Source organism: Corvus kubaryi, unplaced genomic scaffold (genome assembly GCF_017639235.1).
Source record: "Corvus kubaryi isolate FWS band 111438036 unplaced genomic scaffold, C.kubaryi_AGA036_p1.0 137, whole genome shotgun sequence".
In the NCBI taxonomy this organism is placed as follows: Eukaryota; Metazoa; Chordata; class Aves; order Passeriformes; family Corvidae; genus Corvus; species Corvus kubaryi.
In genome coordinates this window covers 878,993-902,764 of record NW_024580671.1, presented here as the reverse complement: position 1 = coordinate 902,764, position 23,772 = coordinate 878,993, and the positions used below count along the sequence as shown (strand labels likewise).

The window sequence follows — 23,772 nt, the reverse complement described above, 5'->3', positions numbered from 1 at the left end:
GAAGGAAGGAAGGAAGGAAGGAAGGAAGGAAGGAAGGAAGGAAGGAAAGAAGGGAGGGAGGGAAAGAAAGAGAGAAAGGGAAAGAGAAAGAAGAAAAAGAAAGAAAGAAAGAAAGAAAGAAAGAAAGAAAGAAAGAAAGAAAGAAAGAAAGAAAGAAAGAAGGAAGGAAGGAAGGAAGGAAGGAAGGAAGGAAGGAAGGAAGGAAGGAAGGAAGGAAGGAAGGAAGAAAGAAAGAAAGAAAGAAAGAAAGAAAGAAAGAAAGAAAGAAAGAAAGAAAGAAAAGGAGATAAAGCAAGAGCAGCTCATATTGAACAGTAAATTTTTAGTGCAATATATTAGAAATTGGGAGGTGGAGTAGGAAAGAGAGTGACAGTGTCTCTATCAGTTCTCCCCACTGATAACATATGTATAATTGTAAGACAGTGCAAAAGCCAGAGCCGAGTCCATCTTGGTGGCATAGAAAGGAGCTAACTTTTCCAAGGCTACCTTTTCTTGTTATGCTTCTAGAGATATAAATGATTCATAAACAAGAACTGCTTTGTATGTGTGGTGTTTTTCATCTAGAAGGTAAAGAACTCAACACAAAAAATTTCCATTTCAATACAGCTGTTTCATGAACTATGAACTAGATTAAAGTAGATTTAAACTAGTTCCAGGTTTTAGCCTGTAAAATAAGACCAGGATAGCAGTTGAGCCCTTGTCTTACCGAGGTAATAGGAAAATAACTTGATTTATACTGAATCCCTTTGGCCTTGTTTATATCTGTACTTGTGGTAAAAACTTCCGGAGGGAGGCATTCCTACTCTCATTTCTGAAACTTACACCACTTTGTTTTGTAATTTTTATTTTTGGTAATCTCTTTTGTAAACAGTGTCCTGCAGAGACCTACAGTAGTGAGTCCAATGCAAACAGGACATCAAAACGCATTACATTTTAAAACACATGCTGGTGTATAGTTAAGATTGCGACACTTAGGACTACAGCTTGTAACATTATATAGGGCTACACTATACAAACACTTGAAATGAAGAATTTCTCACACAGTTACTATTATTTTTGAGGGAGTTTATGTTTGGGTTTCTCAGCATCTTACACAGACTTTAATAACCTTTCCTTAAAAAATCCTCCCTCTTTCTTTGTATGTGACAGAAACCAATGTGTAACCAGACCTCGGGGATACCTTTGCTCAGGCAAATGAAAACAGACCTTGAAGGCAGCTGGGATTTGCAGGTATCTCCAGCTCTGGGCAGCGCATGCAGCTGACCTGGGGGAAGCAGCCTGGCGTGCAGAGCCCACTGAGTGGCAGTGAGACCACTCTGACCATGTTTCACCTGAACCACCCCTCTCTCCTGCTCGTTGCTCAGCTGCTGCCACACAGGTACTGCACTAAGCATCCAGAGACAGTTTTGTGGTCCCCAGTGTCTGTCTCACTGCCTGCGTCCCCTTCCTGTCCTTGTTGCTGTCAGGTAAGGGTGGCTGGAGGTAGCAGTGGGAGGACTGGGCAAAGCAAGGTGTGGAACAGGTTGGACAACTGTACATGCTTCAATCTAAACTTAGTGGCTTCTATTGAAAAAGTATAGCAAATGCAGAAATGGGTAACCTTCCCATATTCCATCCTATATCCTTATATAGAAAGGAAATCCCATATTAAATTGGAAACCTAGAACCTGTTTGGGACTCACTCCAGCTTCACTGAGAGAATTAAATTGGGGGGTCAGGGCTTAGTTCTGTCTGGTAGAGTAGAAATATGTGAAAAGATTTGGCCCTGTGGAAGATAGTTTCCAGTCTAATTCACTTCAGTGATTTCCATGTTTGTCTTGCAGCTTGTCCTGCAATGAGATGGAATGCCACACTGTGTGGGAATTAACTGTTTTGTAACTAGCTTTTGCAAAGCAAAAAGGTTGCTTTGATAGAGATATCATTCAGTTTAGGCAACATCCAAATTTTGCCAACATCCAACCCTGGCCTTACAGCCTACTTAATTTGCTAATATACCAAAGGAGTGCCTCCCAAGTTTCTCAGATGACTTTGCTTATTTCCTCATGCATAAATAAATTAGTGTGACCCTGAAAACAGTGCAGTTTATTCTCTGTGGAAATCCCTGTATTTCTGGTTTGACATAGTCCTTCCTAGCTCCTTTTCATCCATCGAGTTTCTTGCAGTGGAAAAAAACAGCAGTGCAGGCACTGCTGAGACACAGCGTCCCTACAGCCATGAAGCTGCCACATTAAGACAAGTGACAAAGTAGCTTTTAAAAATCTCCTGACACAGCTGAAAAAGAATGTTTGGTCTAAAAACTTGTCTAACCATATCAGTTAAAAAGAGCGACTCAATGAAGAACAAACTTCAGTCTCTATGACAGTAGCAGAAATCTGGAATTACTTTCTAAGCACTGAAGTGCTTTTACTAAAGATTTCCACTTGCAGAGGCAATATCAGCTTTGGGCCCATATCACAATCCATATTTTAATGATATTCTAATGACAACTTGCTCTAGGTGTGGCTAAAGTGTGTATATGGATTTTAGTCAGAAGAAATAAATATGTGAGGAAATTCTAGACTATTTTTTAGACACTAGTGAGGTAGAAGCAGCACTTGTGAATTAAAAACAGTCCTAGAGACAGCCTTTGGACATTACTTGCAGCAAGACTGATTCCTATCATCTTATCAGCCAAAGCATATGACTGCAGAACACACTAAGAGCTGTCAGGCTGTTTCCACAACTATGACACAGAAATGACCAGCAGATTATCTGCTTGAGTACAGAAGGTCAGCACTCTTGCTGGGATCTTGGAATACAGGGAGGACAAATTCCTTTTTGTTACCAGGTACAAGTTAAATGGGAAAAAAAAAAAAGGAAAAGCAATCGATTTTAATGAGTGACTCCAGATTTACACTGCTACAGCTGAGACCAGAGCTTGGCTCATTGTGTGTAGATATATCTATGAATAACCTTCTTAACCTGTTGGAAAGCTAATGACGGAAAATGGTCCCCATAAAAGCATATATATTACAGCTGTGTAAATATATTAAAAAACCCTAAACTGTCAGCAGACCTGCTGGTAGATGTATGAATGCCTCAACAAGATCTCTGTAGTCCACATAGCTTCATTTTTATCCTCTACATAGACACACACACATGCACACACCTGTATAGACCTAATAACATTTAGAGTACAAAACTCTTTGATCAGTTAGCTCCTCCAAGCAAACAGGATCCGTGGCAGAATACATGCTACATTGTACTGCTTATGAAACACATTTTATAAGCTTCACCTGGCTGCCAGCTGTAGAATTCAGCAGGCAATCTATATAACAATCCCCAGGCCTAAGAAACAGAGGGTCTTTTTTTCTCCCTTCATATCTTCCAGGGGATAACAAGAGACAGCTTATGATGGCACTGAAGTCTCCCCATAAATGCCCCAGCAAGACTGGAGAAACTCCTTGTTTTCTAGCTCCATAAGTTGCTTTTATCATGGGTTAGTGGCAAATTTTTAGGGAGCAAGTAAGAAACATGGAGTAGGTGTCTTTAAGTTTCTCTGCCCCTTGGTATTACTACTGGAGAGATGTGAATGACAAATTCAGGGCTAAATCCTGACCCAAACTTGTACGTCCACTATTTCAGTGGAAAAAAAGGGGGGTAAGGGAGGATTTGACACATACTTCTGGTATTTTTAAAAGCTAATAAAGTGGTTAAATGTCTATAACTGAGCAGCTATAGTGAATAGTTAGTTTTTTTGGCAAGACTGTTAAGACATATTTACAGCATGCAATTGGAAAATAAGCTTGTTATATGTTATAAATAAACTATTCTCAGTGACAGATTAAGAAAATATTGGATATGTACAAAATGACAGCATTAAACAATGAAAGTATTTCCTGAGGAGCTGAGCCTTAGCAAAAGCCACAGACAAAATATTTTTAGTGGCATTCCAACACTCTGTGTTTCAGAGCCATTTATAACAGAGCTCATTATGAGATATTCCTTTCTGCTACAGGCCACAGCTGGATATACCAAAAAATTAAAGAAATATTTACCTATGAGAAAGAGTCACAGTACCTGGCTTTATTTCATACAGATAATTTCTCCTCTTCAATCCACCACGTGGGTTCAAGAGAAGAATTTGCCCTTGTGTCTCCAAATCCTTAAGTCCCTGCCTCTCCCAAGAACTGCTATAAATCCAGTCATTCCCATGTGGACGAGCAAAAAATCACAGAAAAAGGCTTCTGCAGAAGCCTGTCAGGGTAGGAGGATACCTGTACCTGTGGGCTGTAATTGCCTGCTCCCCTTACATCCTCCTACAGCACAGTAGCTGTGAACTCTCTTACAACACATGCAAAATGGATCCTGACTTCAGCTATTGTGCTGGGCATGAAAACTAGCTTTCAAGTGAGTCATGCTGCTAAAAGCTCAGGTATGCTTTCTTGTCTCTTTAGAACAGCTAAACCCAACCACTAAACAAATTGTAGCCCTTAAGGACTCAGATGGGATGGTGAGGTGCAAGGTGAAAGGAAGAGAGCACAAGTGTGAAAATGCATTGCCTCTGAGCAGCAGTAGCTTGAATACCTTGAGGGCATTAGGAGGAAAATGCTCAGAGAAGGCACTTTGCGGGTTTTCTAAAAGGTAAAAGCATCATTGCCTGCGAAGCTGGCCTGCAGGTACTGGTCAGCTGTGCTATCGTGCAGTGGCACCAAGAACTTTGGCTGCTTCGCATTGGGCATGCATCCACATTAACAACGTTTGTGCTGGTCAGCCTTGTCCTTTGGCTCATGACTCAAACCAGAACTCCAAGCATTTTGCTTTTAGGAACTGCTTTTTAGCAGTGTTTTCCCCCTGCCAGGCTATGTTTGTTCTTCTGGGGTTTTCACCATATTCATTCCCATCAGGGCAGATGGTACAGTCTGTTACTGACCTGGAAAAGCTGCCCTAGGGAGAAGAAATAAGTTGGGAGGAAGCAGAGATGTATCATCACTTTGTTCAGGGTACATCTCAGTGGAGATCTAGATTCAGTTTTCCTTCCTTTCTCCCCTTTTCTGTGTGAATGGTGTTGACAGTGTGTGTGTGTGTGTGTGTGTGTAAGTCTGCCAGGCTTCTGCAGCTGCCTGGCTGGTGATCCTCTCCTAGGGAGCACACATGCAGGTAGAGCTGCCAGTTGGCTTCCTAGCTGTGCTTGCTGTATAAATATGGACACTCTTCACATGTTTGTCTTTCTTTTGGAGAATATTAGTTCTTGGGTCTCTGGGTGGCTGCAAACGAGAACATACCGAGTGCCACCTTGTCTTCTCTCCCTCTGTATGCACCTCTGTAAGCTGACTCTAAGCACACCCAACCACCAGTTGTATATAGAGATGTGTGTAAATCCATGCCACTGTATTACAACAGCCCTGTCCTGGAAGTTAGAGAAGAAGAGGATCTCTTGGATCAGTTAGTTTGATGACTGGGGGTGCAACACAGTTTGAAACAGTAAGCTGTAGCTGTGTAATAAAATGTCAAGGAGGCATTCCCTGTTTTGGTTTGTTGTTGTTTGTTTTTTTGTTTAAGATCTTATATTTCTTCCATGAAAGACCATTGATGAGCTTCAATGTCAGATGAATCTCATTTCAAATTCTTCATAAATAAATAAATAAACACCAGTTGTTCTAATCAGGGTGATCCAGCTTTTTCTGATGGTAAATTTTAGATCCCAACCTGGAATTTATAGTGGTGAGGCTTGGATTTAAAACGATATGAAAGTATTCATACTTTCATCCCCTCCTTCTAACAGACAGAAGCACAGTGATGGCAGATATTCTGAGCTCATAGAAAGATTTCACAGGCCTATCCAAACCTGTGATTCTCCTGCTGTTCTGAATGATATGTGCTGTGAAAGCTACAGAGTAAGCAAAGGTGTTGCAATGGCCAGAATTTCCTTATGAGATCATTCCAGTAACTTGAAACTTAAATACGAAATCAGGTGATTCCTTACAGAAATATATTAATTATGTCTTTTTTCTTTTCCCAGGACTGCTAATGTACTGTAGCCAGGTATATTTGCTAATTGTTGCGTGCTTTTTCCATGAATCATATCTCATTTTGATGCTAATTGCATAATAATTGAGGCGTATTTTAGATTAGACAGGAGCAGTCAAATTCTATTTATACATTATATTTATATTTATATTTATATTTATATAGTGTAAAACCAGAATAGTTTCTCTAGGATTTATTCTCCCAGTACAAAAGTTCACCTCCACTGAATAAAATAGAAGAGCGTCTCAACTTAAATAGGGTTAAATGGATCCACTGGGGGTTATAGGGCAGGGTAACAGCAGGAGACAAAAGGCTGAGTCCATAAACCATGTAGAAGAAAAATGAAACTTAATAGAAAGATTACTGTGTTAAGCAATAATTAAGATATTACATGTTCTAATGTATCTGTATTTACTGTGTGTGGTTACATGCACAAGAAAAAATACTTTAACTGTGAAGGTGGTGCAACAACAGCTGGAAGAGGTCGTCCAGAGGAGTTGTAGAGTCTTCATTTTTACAGGTATTCAGAACTCTATTGGTCATGGTCCTGAGCCAACTGCTTTAGTTGTAGGTTTGGACTATATGATCTCCAAGAGGTCTCTGTCAACCTCAACCATTTTGTAATTCTGTGAATGTGTAATTCCAGGGTCCAAAGGAAAGTTTAAGAAAAGATAAAATACACTTTTTTTTTTCCTTAAAACTTGTTGCTTTAAAGGCTTCAGCTTGCTCCAGGAACAAATAAAAGATTTTTTGCCTTATAGATTTTTTGCATGGAAAGTTGTAGTAAATGTGAAGTGAAGCAATAACACAACAAAGAAAAATTGTTGAAGGTAAATAATAAATTTGGGAATACCTTCTCCTTTCTTCCTGGATCTCATAGCCAAAGTAAATGGCACAGCAGCAGAAATGAATGCTGGAGGAAGGTGCTACATTCAGGAAGCATTAATTCTTGTTAGCTGAAAGCATAATCAACAACCATATAGAAGAATAGAGAGTCACCAGTATTGTTCTGCCCTTTCAAATTCTGCTGTTGCCATAATAGGTATGGTGACTCTCATATTCAGGACAACTAGCTAAAGGGCAATAATAGTCAAATTCCTTCAATTTTCCCTGTAATTAGAATAATTATATATCCTACATGCCTATATCCCAAGCTGCGATCATGCTAGGAAAATAATTTTTTTTCATGAAAATCTTATTAAGCTGCATCATCATTGGTATTAATCTTTCCCTGTTAAAATCTTTTTTATTTCCAATAAATGAAGTTCAATGTATTGTGCTTTCTGTATTGCAAAATCCATTGGTATTTTCCCTCAAGGCAAAAGGTCTGAAGCAGCTGTCAGTGTAGAAAAGTCTAACTGTATAAACCATTTGAATTTCTCTTCAGTTTGATTCTAAGCAACAGCTGCTTTAATCTACTTCACAGCACATTATGTTTGTAAAACAATGCAAATTGGGCTGTGTTTCGGTGGTTGACCTGCTTGTCTGGCAAGTGTTAATTCAACAGTGGTACAGTTTTACTGTCATATTTATAAAGAACAACTGATTCATCTCCTGGGAATTCTCTGTCTGGATGTTTTCCACCTTTTGTAGTATAGTAATAGATTGACTTCAGTTGGAGTAGAAGGCATTTTCTTCCCGTGGAAACATACATATCTGACCAAATTTTTAGCTGCTGTATTTCTTGTGTAATCCAGTTAAGGGACAGAGTGATATGCGTTGTGTGTGATCTTACCTTGTGCACAGATATTTACAGGGCAGGCCTGAATGGAATATTCCTGAAAATATTTACTGTACCTAGCAGTCATCCAAGTCAGAGTAGCTATTTTTGCACAAACATCCTTTGTATGTTTCACTTACTCTGAAAAGATTAAAAAACACCTAGAATTTTTTCCTGTCTGCTTTAATATTTTATTTTCAGAAACCTGATATGAATAAATGTATGGTTTCACTTTATTCTTAGTGTATGCCTAAGATGTGTGCCCTTTCTATTTCCACAGTATTCCTTTAATTTGCTATTTTTCCCCCAGCCAGTTTTAAATAGTTTATATTTCAATTAAACTTGAGATAGATGTGAGCAAAACCATTTGAGAATAGTTTTGCAAATTCTGATTGACTTTTCTCATCTTATGCTCATATGTTCAGACATCTTTGCTGTTCAATGAATTTTAGGTGCTTGCTTATTTGAAGAGCAGGGAATTTCTACTTTTTAAGTGAATATACTCATATATGTAACAAACATGCAGGTGGCAAAAGCTGTCCAATGGTGTGCTGTTACAGTAGTTGGTGCTATTACAGACATCAAAACTTCTTAACTTTGTTTATAACATTTTTAGACACCTAAAAGTAATGCAGTGCCAATACACGGTCAGGAGAGCACTGACAGGCAAGCTGTGGTAGGTCTTGCTGAACTAGTTAAATCAGCACTTCTTCCAAGAAGATATGGCTCCCAATTAAAGAGATGGCAGAATAGAGCATTTTACTGCACCTCAGCTGTTCCATTTTACAGCCCTGTACATGAGCTTAACTGAGCAATAGAAGTTGTTTTGCAGTAAGACACCAGATTATGAGCTGGAGCAGCTGAGGTGCAGCAGGTTTTGCTGTATCTGGAACAGAAGCAAGAATTTCTGGCAGAGGGTCAATAACAAACAGCTGGGATGGGGCGAGAAGAGGCAGTAAGGTCTTAGCCACCACAGCTGTTTGCTTAGTGAATGTGAGTCAGAGCCTTGAGAGAAGCATATATTCAAAAACAGTTGAATAGTTCATGAACAACCTGTAGCCTGAAATACATTCACAGGGAGTATTTGCTGGACAGCTGAAAAAGATGAGTAAAAGTACCCATGTCTGCTCTTGGATCACTTGCACAGAGAACAGAAGGCTATATCTGTAGTATAAAATTTTCTTTATGAAGTTCAAGGTCTTGTACCTGGAGTGTGAAGGTAAAATATTTTGAATGGAAGTTGGTTTTGTAGGGTGTGTCCTTGTAACCAGTATGTCCCTGGCACTTTGCAAAATGAAATCCATTCAATGTTCCTCTGAAAATGGTGCTTGCCACGTACGGTACTGACACAGTTTATTAGGAAATACCATAAAAGAATTCAGAGGATATTGAGGAAAAGAAAAATCTATGACATCAGCCAAAAAGACTCTCAGTGTCAAAATATTCACTCTGTTTTTACCTCTTTTCTTCTGATAATTCCTGAACCTTGTCTACAGGGAGGCACTCACAGATCTTTATTTATTTATTGACATGCATATCTATAAAACATGTGACCTCTGCCCAAGCACCTGGTTGGATTTCCATTCAAAAAAATCTAATAAATAATTCACAACATATTACCAACAACTCTAGAGAAAAGAAAATCATGAAGCTAATTAATATCCAAGAGTGTAAAAGCCCTCTAGAAACTTCAGGTGTAACCAATTTCCCCACTAAGTCTCCTAAGAAAAGAAGTATGTGGATTTTCTTATGAAGAAACACAAAAAAGCTTTGCTCTGTGCCCTAAAGTCTAGAAGGACTAGCAGTCCAGCTGGAAACAAGTTCTAGAGCTGAGCATTTTTCCTGGCAAATATTTTCCTGTCCATTACTGGAACTGGAACTGACAACAGAAACACTCCAGGTGAACTCAATGGCTTAAAAGACAAAGCAAAGAAAAAAACATGTCCCAGACCACTTAGGCCTTTGTAACTTATGCCAACATGTTCAGTGTTATTGCTCTACAAACAAAACTTTATAGACTGCTTTAATAAAAAATGCACTCGGAACTAAGAGTAAAATGGCCATGGAGTTCATTTATGACGCAATAAAAGTGAATTAGTCACAGAGCAATACTATCAGGCAAAATCAAGTCAGATTTACTTATTCAAACACTTTACTACCTGGAAAGTAAAAGACAATAATTTGTAAAAAGTTTTATGTCTTGACAATAAAACCTTTAAACAGCCAGATACATTATCTTGCATTTAACGTAGGGGCAAACAAGCTAAAAGCTGTTTAGAAACCTGCAGAACTCAATGACTTATACAGTAAGAGTCCAGCAGATGAGTAAAATTTATAGAGATCTGCTGACATAGGCTGGATGATTCAGACCTTGTGACACATGCCCTCGTGTTAAAGCTCAAGAAGCTGACACTGGTCAGAGATTTGCAGGGTTGCAAATGTGCAGGACTTCTCTATGCAGTTCAAACCTGTTGGGTGCAGTACTATTTCAGCAGCTGCTTTGCTCCTTTGGTCTCATTAGGAAGGGAAATCTTTCTTTGTCCTGTAGAGATACTTTTCCACAATTCCTTTATGACTCTCTGCCCTTTCCCCCCCACCAGACCATTATTGTCAAATGGGAAACAATGGCATTGTTTGATGGGGGCTTTACCACTCACTGAAGATGGTGGAAACTCATGTCCTTAGTTCTACATTAGGGCAATTGTGTTGGAGAAATGAATTTCAAAATGTCTAAGGGGAGTTTAGAAGACATTGCTGAATCTTGGGAAGAATTACGGAGAAACACTGGGTATATAGAGAGGACATAATGGTTGGTGAGAAGGAAAAATACACTGCTTCTACGCAATCCCGAAACATTCAAAATGCATAACTAATCAAAACTCCCATAAAATTCTAATTCATTTAGAACATTTTCTGCTGTGTACCTCATTCAATAAAATCTCAGAACTCCTGATGTCCAGTGGCCTGTAAAGCCTAAAATACAGGAAAAATCCGAAAATCCCCCTTCCTAGTGACACAAAAGTAATTATTCCCTCTTATCAAACAAAAGACAAATTCTATTATTTGTCTTCTCCTATGTCTGCTGACTAAAATCACTGCCATGGGTACAGCCCCTACAGTGCAGATGGGCCAAGCTAAGGAGGACCTGCTGAGAGGAGTTCTGCTCTACTTGCTTCCCAGCTCTGTAATTTGTGGATAGGTCTCTATTCAAACACCCTTTTGGATAAAATCAAACAGCTTGGAGTTATCTATGCATTTATATTCAGTGTAGGACCATTGCTTAAAAATGACAGAACAAATTTACTCGGAGCATATCCAGAGCATTCTTCGTATTCGAACTTGTGCCTTACTTCATAAAGAAGCTGATATGAGGTTGTTTATTGCCTGTTTGCTAGAAATGCAGCTCATTATTCTGAGATCACACCTTCAGAAGCACAGATTTTTTACCACATCTTTTCTGTTGACTCTGACCTGAGTTTTCCTGATAATCAGGCTGATGGTATAAACCCACTCTCCTCAGCACAGACATTTCTGTTTTATTTGCTTCTTTTTTTTACAACCAAGTGATCATTCTTACACAAATAGCAATAGCAGTTAATTTGAGATGTGTTCCCTAGCACTATGAACAGCATGGGTGTCTTTTTTTTCTCTTTCCTGAAGGATGTTTTGAGTTGGTACCAGTGCCACCTGAAGTGTCTGTCACCTTACAACCACCGTCTGTCCTACCTGCAAATTCAGCAGGAACAAAGCACAGATAAAACAGAGAGGAACCTCTCCATGAGGTCCTTCCTGCTGCATTGCTTCATCAACGTTTAAGGATAGGGAAGGACCTGCTGTGGGGCCCCGTGGATGGTGCAGCAAAGCCTGCAGACCTCACAGGTCCAGATTGGCTCCCAGGAGGGCACTGACTACCAGCCCCTCATGAGGAGGGCCTGAGACACCAGAAACCCTCTTGTGCTTCCCAGCAATCTCCTAAAGCAGCCATGCTGCCCAAGAATTCACAGGGAAAACTCCCCAGGGTTGTGAATACAGCTACTATCTTTAGTCCAGCAGTCTCTGTACTGGTCAATAAGAGATGATGTGCTGACTTGAAGCAGTATTTACTCCTGTTATCTCTTGCTTTTATATTTTTCTGTACAGATTGTAACTCTACAGACAGCATATTAAGAGTCTATGTAGAATATTTCTGCTACCACAGATATGATCGCCAAATCTTTGTTGTGCAACTCCTTTCTGATCCTCCATAAAATCTCTTGCTCTTTGTACTTCAGAATGTGGCACAGACATCCACTGATATCAGTGACCTTTCAAATCCCATCCCAGAGTTTTCCCAAAGGACAGATAAATCAGTCTACCAACACTGTGACAGTCAGAAATGTAAGCTTTATATCAGTAAATGACATTCACTGTGTTTCTTCCAGTAGGCTCCTTGTACAGGGCACTGAAGGTCTGCTCCACTGCGTTACGCATAATCATGACTAAGACCAAACAGAATATTCCATTACTTGAGAGTGTCAAGACATCTATCTTTTTAGAATGGCATGGGCATGTTGAACTGTGATTAAGATCTTTGCTCCTCGTTGAGATATTTCCAAAGCTCTAGCAAAAAAAGCTTGCAAAAATACAGATGAATACTTTTATTCAGCCTCCTGGGATAAAATTAGATCTCGCATAGATCTATGCTGCTCTTGAATTTTCTGAATTCAGTCATTTTTTGTGAAACACAAGGGTGATTCTTAACTAACTTCACCCCAGATAAAGTTAAGTGTATATACAGTTAAGTGTAATGCAAAAGAGTGGGCAGATGGGCTCCCTGCCAAAAGAATGGAGGCAAGTCTAGTTCGCAATTTAGCTTCTTCTAAACCAGATGTTTAAGTCATCGCAGCAGAGCACCCTGAAAGTGGCTCTCTCTACTGTGTAACAAGGCCTTCCAGAAAATTAAGACCTCCTACTATTTGACAAGTTCAATCCACCCTAGCTCTAAGAAACGCAATCCCTATTTTATACACTTAGGCCATCCCATGTGTTATTTCTATTATTGTATCTCTGTTTTACTGGACCAGATTTAATAGAGTTGTAATTTAGTGCAAAAATATTAGCCATGAGAAAGTATTGACAACAAGCTGTGAGCAGCTGGCAGGAATGACCAATCTTTTTCCCTGAAGCATTTTGTAAGATTAACAGGAAATTGGTAGAGGCAGGAGGCAAGGAACGAACTTGGTTAAAGCCGGTACCACTGAAGGTGTCATCATGGTGAGAGTTGTGTGTATGGAAAACAAAACCCTGAGTTCACAAATAATAACAAAACTGCCTACAAGCCTTTCTAGGGCACGTTTATGAATTTAAGTTTACTTTTACGTATCTCATAATTTTTTGCTTCTAACAATTTTTGTGTAAGCATCATGGTCTATGAATTCATCTACCCACATAAAGATAGAGGAAAAAGTTAGTATGAACTCAGTGCATTAAAGGAATCAAGTACTTCACAGATGAAACAGACCGCATTTCAACTTATTTACTAGTGAGTGAACAAAACGTTATAGCAGAGGATTTATTATAATGCAGAAAGTAAAGATGGGTAAGAATCTGATTTTAAAAATTGCTGAGTGACAAAAAGGCTGTTTGGGAATGATAGGCTCCATGGGAAACATGAAATACTGTGCAAAAACTGCACTTACAACAGTGTCTGTCATGGCACTGCCCATGGGACTAAATAAATACAACAGCTACACTCACTTCCATTACCTCTGATTTTCCTTTGGTTTCTAAGACTAAACTGAATGATGAAATTTTCTGCAAATATAACATTTTCCTTCCTTCAAATGCTTTCTGGTATATCTGCCGGTGCTTATCATTACAGTAATTTGTCAATAAAGAAAAAAAGACACGTAGTATTTCAGTCCTTGGTGCACTATTTCTTTAATCTGGTTCTTTGCTATAGAAAGTTCAGTCAGATGTTAACTACTATGAGCTACTGAAGTGATAACAAACAAATATTACTGAAAAGCTTTGCAGCTCAGGGATCAAGTTTATGGCATTATTCTTTTGTGATGTCTGGTTCAAAGCTTGTGAACAGCCAACACAATAGTAAAATTAGGTAACAGGTAGAATAAAAAACCTGTCTTGAATATTTCACACTTGCTTGTGTCATGTCTGCAAGATTTTTCTTTTTCTTCCTGCTGTGGATTGGTGTCTGCTTTAGTTACAGATCTGACAGGACATGCTCTAGATACCTAAGCAGAAGCATGCAAACCAGTGTTGTGCAATCCTGGATACCGTTGGAGGCAAAAGCAATAGTTCCGGTGTACCTCAACAATGGCTGTGACACAGCTGCTTCTGTGCTACACAGCTTGAGTTGTTGGGATGAAGAATACACTTTTTGACCAGAAGCATTACATTTTGGAGACTGGTCCCTTGATGCACAAAATGAAATTTCCCCGCTTCCAAAGTGCTGAAGGCTACATGCCAGGTGGTAACTACAGTTAATGGAGAGACTTAGGAAGTTTAGAGTTCACTTCCTCTCCTCTCAGATCAGAAATCTGATATAGGCATGATGAATGAATTTGCCTTTGTCTCTCTATTGACAAGCAAGGATGTAAATGGCCACTTTCTTCAGCTCACGTGTGTATGTGTAACTTTAGATGTTATGGCTTCTGTTCATTGAGGCTTACTCACCATAGTAATTTACTTCGGTAAGTCACTGATTTTAAAGTATTTCCAACAAGGATGACAGTTGCTAATGTGACTGTAAGCCCACAGAGGGTCAGGATGACTGTGTCTGATCTGGACTAGATACTTACTCAGTCTCTCAGTTTCTTTAATGTGTTTCATAAGATCAGACTTCACACAGCACCTTCTTTGTCTTGGTCCAGAGCCATGCCTATTAAAAATGATATCTTACTGGTACAGTAAAAGTTCCATTTACTAGTGTGCTGAACATTTATTTTTTTCTTCTTATTATAAAGAGATTGCTGGTAAGCCTAAAATTAGATCTATCAGTTCTGTCTTTTTGTTTGTGAATATATACGAGCTTGTCACACGAGCCCTCTGTTCTGCCTGTCCAGTCAGTTCTTGTAAGTATAGACACTGATGCAAATATCATAATAAGAGTCATGCTCTCAAGTCTCACATACTTCACTACCTTGCCTGCACACAAAGGTGAAGCAGAGTGGAGTGGTAGGGTGGTGTGACCTGCACATATCTGTACATGCCTTATTCCCCCGGGTTTGCTGTGGCCACGATACCATGAGGAAAACTGAATTTTAGCAGTACTGCGCATTGTCACTGGGGGGAATCTTGGTTCTGTAGGGCAGTGAAAAAAATAACATCATCAAATGGATGGATGCTTAAAAATGGGACCTGTCTTCTTCATAATGTCAATCTTAACTTGAACTCAGTCCTTCTTCCAAATATGCAGAGCTATGAATGACACGAAGGATTCACATTTGGCTGGTGGCTGGCAGCCACAGCGTACAGAGGCAGAGTGCAGCTATTGTTTTGTATTGATGTAACTTTATTACAGAGCTGCTTAATGTTTTGCAGAGAACCTGGAGGGGAAAAAATCACAATGGGTGTTAAAATCAAGCCTACTGGGAAAATAATTATATCTCTTGCCCATAATCTTAAAACCTCTGTAAGTCAGCTTCTGTGATCTTGTATCTCTTGCCAGCAGAAAATGTTAAGAGCTTTATCTCTCTTCCTTTTTCCATTTCATAGTGCTCCATTGGAAGGTGGAGAATATTCTTTATAGAAAGACAGGATATCACTATTTTGTTCTGTGTTGCCTATGATTGTAGAGATCGGACTCAATTGTGGCCGGTGTCCAGCCTTGTACATGCATGAGGTTACGTATTAAAGAAAATAGAAATCTGTGAATCATTCCTCAAGCTCTGGATTATTTTCTAAAGCACTCCAAGAAGATCTCGTAAGACTTAGAAAAATTGCCAGTACATTCCCAGCACTCTAAAGGCATTCTGAGGCATAATATGGAAAAAAACCAAAGGTTTAAATTTCAACTGTCAGGCTTGCTGTGGAATATTGATGCAGATGTTCAACTTAGTAATGGAGGATGTGGATGAAGGGACAGAGTGTACTTTCATCAAATGTTCTGATGATACAAAACTGTGAGGAGCTGCTGATAGACCAGAAAGCTATATTGCCATTCAAAGGGACATTGACAGGCTAGAGACTTGAGCAGAAAGGAACATCATGATATTCAACAAAGGCAGATGCAGGGTCCTGCACCTGGGGAGGAATAACCCCAGGTACCAGCACAGGCTAGGGGCTGACCTGCTGGAAAGCAGCTCTGTGAAAAAGGAGCTGGGGGTCTTGGCAGACAACAAGAAGCCTATAAGCGAGCAGTTCGTCCTCATGGCCAAGAAGGCCAATGAGATCCTGGGGAAGAGCATTGCCAGCAGGATGAGGGAAGTGATCCTGCCCCTCTCCTCAGCTTTAGTGAGGCCACATTTGGAGTCCTATGTCCAGTTCCGGGTTCCTCAGGACAAGAAAGACTAGGAATTCCTGGAAAGAATTCAGCAGAAGTCTGCAAAGATGTTTAGGGGACAGGAGCATCTATCTTATAAGGAAAGACCAAGTGAGCTGGGCTTGTTTAGCCTGGAAAAAGAGGACTGAGAAGGGATAGTATCAATGCATATGAATATCTTAAGAGAGGGTGTCAAGAGGATGGGGTCAGAGGTGTCCAGTAATAGGATAAGGGTCAACGGGCCCAATTTGTAACACAGGAAGTTCCGTCTGATGATGGGGAAAAAGTCTTTTGCCTAGAAAGTGAAAAAACGCAAGAACAGTCTGCCCAGAGAGGTGGTGTCTCCTCTGGAGATGTTTAAACCTGCTTGGACATGATCCTGTGCAACCTGCTCCAGGTGAACCTATCATAGTGTGTGTGGGGATTAGACTAGATAATCTTTAGACATCCCCTCTATTCTATGATTAAGATATATGTAATGAAATATGAAATAGTTGAGTAAGTAAAGTAAGATATCATATCTGTATGAGCTACAGATCAGGTAGACCTTAAGAAGCCGTTAAGTCATTATTTTTTTTAATTTGTTTGTTTTTGTTAAAGATCTGTTAACCCCCCCACACACACACTCCACACCCCGCCTGCTAAAAGACCAAAAGAAAATGGTTGGGATGACAGTGAGGCAAGACAGAGGTTTTTTTCTTTGCTTGTTTTCAGCACTGGACAGCAGAGTGAATGCTTAAAGCTAGATGCCTGAAATTAAAATGGTCCAGGGCTTAAAATAAGGTAATCCTTTCCTCGAACAGAAATCTTACGATAAAATGAAAATGATTTGCAATTTCTGTAAGAGTAGTTTTCTAATAGCCTGTTGGTGACATCGGTAGACAAAGGCAGCCTTGTATCACAGCATAAGTGTAGTGCATATATCGAATTTTGTGGGTATAAAATCATGTCTCATGTATTTTCCCATGTGAGGTGCCCACATCAGGGCAGAGATTGAAAAGGCCAAAGACTTGATGAAATGCTGGTGTTTTGTCAAAGAGTAAAGAGCAAAGCACAGCTTAAGTCTAAAGAATAAATTAAGAAACAACTCCATGTTTGAGACTCTAACTGATTCACTGGAGACGGAAAAGTGGAGACAGACGGAAGGACACACAAAATCTCAAAACATGAATCTAAGAGCCTAAACTACTTGTAGAATAAAAAAAAAAAGGCAATTTTCTGCAAAATGCTAACAAATCCAACAGAGTTTTTAAAGGTACCTTCTCAATTAGGTGACCATCAGCATATTTTGGTGCTGCTTATGCCAAAGTCTACAGTGCACTGGTGATTCTAGCTGACAGTAGAGTCTAACTGACAGTGAGAGAAGACTGACAGATGCTTTTTTTGCCTGCTGAGAACTACAGTTGTATGGAACTCTCTGGACTATTTGAAATAATGATGTGTTACCCAGAAATTATGCTGTTCTCAGTTAAATACTCCTCTCTGTTTCTTAGGGTAAGGGAGAAAATGTGCCTCATCTTGGAGTAAAAGCAGATTTTGCTGTACGCCACCAGGAAATCAAATTTGTATTCTTTATGAGGAGGCCTCCCTGTTGGGCACTTTAACAGCTCAAAGTCAACCATCATCTGCGGGTCTCTGAGGCAGTTTTCTTCCATCAGATGAAGACAAACAAAAATCTTACAATCATTCATCCCCATTCTAAGTGATGTGGCGGCTAATAATTTGGAAGCAATATTAAAAGGGTCTCCTGCCCCACTGATATTAAAGATTGAGTGGAAGATGATACAAAAACAGTGGAGTGTACACTAAGTACTGCCTGGGAGCATGAGACATCACCTGTAGACTGTCATTCCACTACTCCAATGGAAAAAGACATCTGCTGACCTATTAAGCATAGGCAAAACCATGCAGAATAGGTTTCTGGCTAGCCCCACAAACTTATCCTAGGGGTCTAGATGAGGTTCCTTTGTCTGCAAGGATCTCTTGATAGGGAATGCAAGATGAAGATATAATTCCTGAAGCCATGACTAGCACCCTTTTACTTTGAATAAAAACCTTCCAGAGTGAGAGACAGACAGTGGTCTTAATGAGAGGAGAATCCTACCTGTGTCTACGTTTACTTGTTTGGGTGCCACTTAATGCCTTTCTTTGTCTATTTAAGTTGTCTTTCAAAATCTTCCACAAGCTTTATACTGGCAAATGGAAAGACAAGGCCTTGATGCTAGTCATGTGGGCTCTTGGGTCATGACACGTTTTGTGACAAACTCTCCAGCTATGCTTTTCTCTTAACAATGAGGAATGGTTTTCTCAATAATAAGTTATCTAAAATCAAGACTAATTCAGACAAAATTAAAACTAGATTGATGTTTTATTCAGAGATTTCTAGTCTGTTCCCTCCTTCCTCCCATCTATAGGAAAGGAAGGTAAGATAAGGTACCAGTACAGCAGAACACATTTCCTTCCTGCTGACCTCCGATTCCTACAGGCAGAGTGCAGGTGGGAAAATTCATCACCTCTCTTCTCATTCCTACTTGTCAGTTCAGGGAAGGGAGACTCTGGGCATAAGAGAATCCTTTTCCCCACATGTCTTAGATACAAAATGCTGTCAACCTTGATGTGGATGTATTAGTTTAATAGTGACTACAGAAGATGGTATTTCAGCCCTCTAAGAGACAAATGTTTTCTCAAAGGGCTCTGTATAGTCCCTCTGTAGATAGCTGTAGCGGGTTCAGTTTGTAAACCAGGCAGAAACACCAATTAAGTGTAGTGGTTTGGTTCAAAATATCCATTACTTACTTATTTACCTTCTGTGAGATAAGAATTAGGAGAAAGCAAAGCAGGCACAAAACTTAAAAGAATATAAAGAAGTTTATTAATAGACCTAAAAGAAAGAAAAAAAAGTCAGACAAAACCTTCAGAACACTTCTCCTCCCCCCACCTTTCTCTCTTCTCCCACTGACAATGTAAAAAGACGACCCTTGAGATTTTCAGTCAATTTACCACTTCTATAATAACCTTTTTTCAGTTCACTTAGGGAGAGGAGTCTCTCTTGCTCATGCTATGGAGACATCTCCATAAGAAGTTCTTTCATGGCTTCAATGTCACAGCCCGACAGCCGCCTGGGTTGGTTCCCTGGTCGCATGTGAAAGTCCCTTCCCTCGTCTTACAGCTTTCCCCACAACTGCTTTCGAGGGTCCAGTCTTGAGCTACTGGGGTACCATTTTAAGGATGAGCTGTTCTCATGATAGGTTCTCTTCACCTATCTCTGGGAGCATCTTCATCTCTAGGAATAGAGGCCCTCCCCCTCCCCTGGGAGCAAAGGTCTTCATCACTTTCATCTCTAGGAACAGAGGTCTTCTCCTTCCCTGGGAGCAAGGGTCCTCATCAAATTACAGGTACTGTCATTTGCTTATTTCAGCACAGGTACTTTTGCTCACAATTAGAGTAATTAATTTTTTCAGCACAGGTACTTTTGCTCACCATTGCAATTTGAACTCTCCACTCCCCCATGCTTTCATGAAATTACAACAGGTACTCTCATGTATCATAGTCCATCACCATAGCTTTACAACAGAATATCAGCTTCTAGGCTTGAAGCATCTCCTCTTTCTCCTCTCTCAGGGTTTCAGCCCTTCCTTTTTTACTGATTTTGGTGTCTCTGTGGTGTTTTCTTCACTTGCCTCCACATTTCCTCTTCCTCTGGCTCGGGAGAGGATTGATGTCTGCAGGCTTCATCTGTTCTGGAGGAAACTTACAGCACTTAAGGGTAAATCTCACTCGGGCTTTGCAGCTGGAATTCGCTTATCACTGTTGGTCACATGAGCTTTGCCAGACAGCGGGCCAGCGGTCTCAGATGAGCCCCGGCCTCGCCAGGGGCTGCCTGCACGGAGCAGGGCTATGGGGGGGGCCGCAGATGGAACTGGGCCATGCCTTGGACGACCTGGCCAGGCCAAGCAAGGCCCGGCCTGGCCCCGCTGGGCTGCCTGCAGGCCCCCCCCTCCTACCTGTCTGAAAGCCGGAAGACAAGGAGAGCTTTCCAGGGGTTTGTTAGTTCTTAAATGTGGACCACAGAGGCGTGTCAAGCTTCTTAAGTGGCTTAAAAAGTTGCCAATATTCAAACTAGCCAGTTGATTGGTTCTGTCAAGTCATAGAGGAAGCTGTAAGCACTTCTTTGCAAGAGAATCACTTCCATGGCTGATGCCTTCTTCACTAAAAACCCAAACTATACTAAACCATGACAATAGCTAAGAGTTACAAGTGTTTTCAAAGGATGATTCCTTGAATCATAGAATGGTTTATGCAGGAAGGGACCTTTAAAGGCCATCTAGTTCCAAACCCCCTGCCATGGGCAGGGACACCTTTTGCTAGACCAGATTTCTGAAAGCCACATCCAACCTGGCTTTGAGCATTAGTAGGGATGGGACATTCATAACTTCTCTGGGCAACTCTTTCTCTGGTTAGCACCAACCTCACAATAAAGAATTTCTTCCTTATATCTAATGCAAACCTACACTCTTTCAGTTTAAAACCATTTCACCTGTCCCATCACTACATACCACTGTGCAAAGTCCTTCTCCAGACCTCCTGTAGGCTTCCTAATGGAAGGGGCTATAAGCTCTGATTCCTGGAGTCTTCATCTCTCCATAATGAACAAGTCCAACTCTCTCAGCTTGTCTTCATAAGAGAGGTGCCCCAGCCCTTTGATCATCTTTTTTGTCCTCCTTTGGACTTGGTCCAGCTTGGTCCATGTCCTACCTGTGTTGAGGACCCCAGAGCTGGATGCAGCACTGCAGGTGGAATCTCACCAGAGTAGAGTAGAGAGGCACAATAATCCCCCTTGACCTGCAGCCCACCACATGGTTGGTTTTCTGGGCTGCCAGTGCACATTACTGGCTTGTGTTGTGCTTTTTGTCAACCAAAACCCCCAAGCTTTTTTCTTCAGGGTTTCTCTCAATCCATAATCAAAAATTAAGTGTGTAGAACAGAGATGGGATGAACCCTCTAGAGGAGCAATGTTCTCTGCACTGTCTGTTCAAATAACATAGATGATGACAGTCTCGGACTAGAGGTTTCAATTTTGCAAGGCTGCAGTTAGCTGAGGTGAACCCTATCTAAACTTAAAATTCCAACCACACAGTATCCAGAGCAGCACTTTAAATGATAAATATGGCTGAGTTAAACCCATGTGCCTATTGAAACAAAAAGGAAGACATCCATAAAGAAATTTTGGAATTACTAATCTGCCTAGTGGAAGCTGACAAAAATCATCATCCAATAATCAGACATTTACAGGCTGGTTTGTTTTTTTAATTTTTTTTCCCTGCAGATGAGTCATTTGCATGAATAGTCCAAAAACTAGAGTCCTGTTTTTCCTGTTCAAACACAATTTGAATCCTTTAAATTTCTTTTGAGGAAGAACTTCAGTGCTTTCTGATTTTTAATGCAATGTTGCCTTGAGTAATGATTTAATTGTTTAAACAGTCCAAAAATGCAAAAACTGCCTCTAAGCTAGGCCTTATTTAATGAACAGCAAGAAAAGCTGTTGCAATATATGTTACAGAATTAGCTTCATTGTGGTGAGATCACCAATTCCCTTGTCCTCCTCAGCAGTCTAGCCATTGTTTTCCATGGAACAAATCCTGCCATCTATACTCAAAATTTAATCAGGACAAAAGACACAATAACAACACTAAGAGCAACTTCTGGCAGTGCTCTTCATAACCTGAAGCTGTTTTGCTTTCCTGGCAGTATCGTGCTCCATTTTGCTTGACATGATGATAAAGCTCAGCAAAAGGCAGCGCTGTGGATCCTGAGGAAAGCCGACCCACATCCCTGTCTGCCCACTCTCAGAAGAGGGATGAGAAGGCTTCACTCATTACCTTTACCTCTTTTTAAGGATAGCAGCACAAGAGAGTTTTTTTGAACAGAACATTATGTGTTATCTCTGTGCTTTTAAGTCAGATCTTCTAAAATCCCCTGCCCATTTCTTTTCAGGTGACATTGGCCTCTTCTTCCACAAAACCTCACCCTGTTTTATCTCCCCTCCCTACCCATAGTTCTTCTTCTCTGCATCGATCTCTTGCCACAGTGACAGTCCTCTTGTTTCCATTAATTGAACTTTGATGGTGTTGAAATAAAGAAAATATCACTGTGTTGGTGTACTGCTGTGCACTGCTTTGGGTAAAAATACACTTTTTTTTCTTTCTGCTATTCAATGCTTCTCTTATTTTAGTGCTCAGTGCTGTCATCTCTTCACTTGCTTCCTCCAACTTGCGTCTCAGCAGAAAGCAGGAAAGGCAGTCAGCTTTTAGCTCAGGATGACCACTCAAATATATAGAAAGAATCAAAGCTTAGTTTCATAATGTGGCAGCTATTTTGTTCCTTTTCTCAGAATCAGAAGTGCTGAGAATTGCAGAGCAGGCACCGTTGTTCTCCCCGACTTGCTGCAAGCTGCAGTTTGTTGGGCTTTTAAGTGACTCTTTGATTCCACATGAGTAGTTCATGATAAAGGAAGTGATTCAGTGCCCAAAACTCCTATTATCAGGAATGTACAACCTCTTAAGTAAGTCCCTTCTCCTGGATGAAGATAGTGAAGTTGTTAAAAAACTCAAACAAAATAATCCTGCCTATGTTGTAATTAAAAGCCCAAGAGATAACGTGAGTGCCATGCATTGCTTGGGCTGTCAACTGTAAAACAAACACTATCTTCTGCTTTATTGCATGATTTATTTCATTTTTATCTGCTTAAAAAATACTCTTTAGGGATGAGCTGCAGGAGAATGACTTTTGGACAGCTATGGGGCGAAATGAGCACACAATGAAGGGTGACCTTTCAAAGGGAGATTATCTATAAATAGCAATGGTTATCCCTCACAGCCTTCTGACATAAGCCTGCTGGGAGCATGAAAAAGGAGACCCTTTCCACCAGTTCCTCCAACGTGATTTTAGATTGGCACATGACACATTTTGGCCATGAATAGCTGATAAGAATTTGCAAAGGGATCAAGCAAAAAGCCTTAGCAGCTGTCTGGCTGTTGATATTCCCCTGGGTTTAAAAATTAGCTCAGAGCTTCCTTCTCTTTGCCCATGAACAATGGCATACACTTTACTATAAAGGTATATTAAGATTTTATGTTTGAAATATGTCACTTTGTGAGCTCATCTATTAAAAAATTAACTATAGCAAATTAGCCAAGCAGTTTCAGCAGAATTTGTTCAAACACCAAAGGGCTTTAGGATCAGACTGCAGTTCTTAACTACTGTTTTAACTTCTGCTCTGCACCATGGATCCATCAAATCCTTTATTTGGAATGAGGAAGTATTGGTATTCCTGGCCATTCACTATTTTTAAAGAGGTGAGTGAATTTATCAGGAAAAGATAATGGACTGTTCTGTTTGTAATGCATATCCTTTGCTTATTTGCCCTGTAATATTGTCATAAAATAGTATTTCAGAGATTCTATTTTTGAAGCTTTCATATGAAGGATAATCTGCAAAGGGACAGAGCATAGAAGATGACAGTTTTAAATGGTCAGATGTGATCAGTGTCTGAACACTTGTG

General features: G+C 40.2%; 1 long non-coding RNA gene across 1 annotated transcript in view; it reads left to right on the top strand.

Moving 5' to 3' along the window:
- Positions 1–23,772, top strand: part of LOC121659493 — an 87,771-nt gene that overhangs the window by 20,306 nt on the left and 43,693 nt on the right. The window lies entirely within an intron of this gene.